We start from the raw sequence: 2,309 nt of genomic DNA on the forward strand, positions 1-2,309 counted from the left end.
CGAAGAAACAGTCGTGCTAGTTTATATTTGAAAAATGTCACCGGCTTGTTGACATAAATATTTCTACGCGAAATTCAAGTGGAGCATTTAAAGTTGAAGCAGTGTATTGTTCGTTCCCATTTCAACCGTTTCTCGTGTAACAAATTAACGCGAGATTTTTAAAAAAGAAATATCTATGCAAGAACGGAACAACATATATAACGATATAAAAGAACAATCAAATAACAAAACCTTTTGAACTCCTTTCCCATGTTTCATTTTATTCAAATTTATTTAAATTAAAAACACAAGACCGCTGTTCACGACTGAAAATCCAGACACAAAGTGAATTCGAAGTTTCGAAAATACGTTCATCAGGATCGAGAAAAACATCGGAAACGAAACGGGCATAAAGCAAATTCATGACATCTTGTCTTAAAAATTCCAATCAGAAAACATGCTAGTCAAACACTTTAGCACCGATAAAATCGACTCTTCGGTTCCCAAGAACATCGAGAACGTTCAGCATTGGCGGATGTTCCTCCGGTTCTTTCCCACCCATCGAATTTCCATATTTTCCAAGATCAGTTGGCAATATTCCCTTAACACGTCAGATTGTGCTTATCCCTGCTTATGTATTACGATTTGTATGTAAATTTCTCGGATTCCTTCAAAAATTCCGTTGACCCGCTTTCCATCTCGAAATAATTCGGGAGGAAAAAATAAAATAGGTGGCTCCGCATAAATGATGCAAAGGGGGAAATGCAAAATGGCGTGCAGTCCTAGAATAGAATAAGTTGATACGTATATACTACAGCACGACGTGGTGCGGTAGTTTTGTCAAATGTATAACTTAAAAATGATACATACTCTCTTGTATAATTTATAAAAAGCTAATTAATTTTAAAAAATGCGACGGTTTATATAACTTCAAAGTTACATATATATTCATTGTAAAATAATAATTATATGCATTTAACTCTGTAAACATTTAGAATGATTTTTTCATAGGATTATTCGTCCTATACCTTTTTATAATTATTAATCACATAATTACCTATATATATTGTGAGGAATTAAGCTCATCATTAAATACACACAAGAATTATTTCATAATTATGTACATAATTATTTATTTATATTCTGAAAAAGTATTTGTATACTATTTATTATAGTATTATAACGAGAAAGGGGAGAATATACAATAGCAATAAGTGAACAAAATAAATTAAACAAAAAGTGAACATATAAATTACTTAACCTGCAAGTTAAACAATATTCCAGGGAGTCAATGGTACCGATACAGAGTCTTCGTTATAGAGGCATATAAATACAAAAAACAACATGGAAGCAAACTCCAACAAGATAAAAAGAAAATTAAAACGGATAAAAGGGAATCATTATAATATATAATAATAAACTTTTCACTCCGAGAAACCTCGTAATTGCAAAAAGACGGAATGCCTATATAACTTCCTCTATCACAAACTTAAGTTATCTCAAATAAAACATTAAACTATTTAACAAATAAAACATTAAATTATTTAATTAAACATAAAACTATTTATCATATGAGATTCTTGTTACACTGAATGCATATTACGTGTTGAGAATTATGGATCGTAATTGCGGAAATAAATATGTAGGAATTCATTATAAATAAAAAAAATTTGTTATTTATTTAGGCACGTGGTTTACAAGATTACTCTCTTCTAGTGTCACTTCTCTCCTCCTCTTGCCATGTTACATTTTCTTTTCTTTCGTTGAGGGATCCTGCCACACACGTACTCACAAAAACTCATAGCACACTCATACACTGTAATATGCGTATAACAACATATTTCAATGAAACATCACGAGTTTGCACAAGCATGTCACCCTTGCGCAGGGGCCACGCTAACACTTCTCTGTATCGTTCCACTTTTAGTATATGTACTACCGAAGGAAGCACGTAAGGTACGATTTGTTTCCTGTATATAAAGCAACATATTACTTTTGCGACAACTAGTGAGAAAGCAAATATCTTATAGGCCACCTATCAAACGCACCGATGTACTACACACGCAAGAATACTTATTTTATTGCCTATGTAATATCTTTGAGCTGCGCTTGGCGCTGTAAATGTCGCTGCTGGGTACAGCCGCTCTTCTTCTCATTTCTTGTATCGCGGAAGAAAAATCGGACTCCGGTCGCCGGGATTCGAGAATCCGGGTTCCGAACGTTCGCAATCTAAGGCGCTAATCACTGGGCTACCGTCGTCTGACACTAGTTGGTGTCGAGTGGTGGTATTTGCTATCGAGTGCCACCACAGGCTCTTCTTTCCACGAACT

The 2,309-nt window shown here is 34.2% G+C and overlaps 1 non-coding gene across 1 annotated transcript; it reads right to left on the minus strand.

Annotated features, from left to right (window-relative positions):
- Window positions 1–1,827: 1,827 nt before the first annotated feature.
- On the minus strand, window positions 1,828–1,930 carry LOC112213919. The gene has a single exon (XR_002947834.1). It is a non-coding gene; the product is annotated as a U6 spliceosomal RNA (small nuclear RNA).
- Between the last annotated feature and the right edge of the window lie 379 nt (window positions 1,931–2,309).

This window comes from Bombus impatiens, unplaced genomic scaffold (assembly GCF_000188095.3).
Source record: "Bombus impatiens unplaced genomic scaffold, BIMP_2.2 scf_2214, whole genome shotgun sequence".
NCBI lineage: Eukaryota > Metazoa > Arthropoda > Insecta > Hymenoptera > Apidae > Bombus > Bombus impatiens.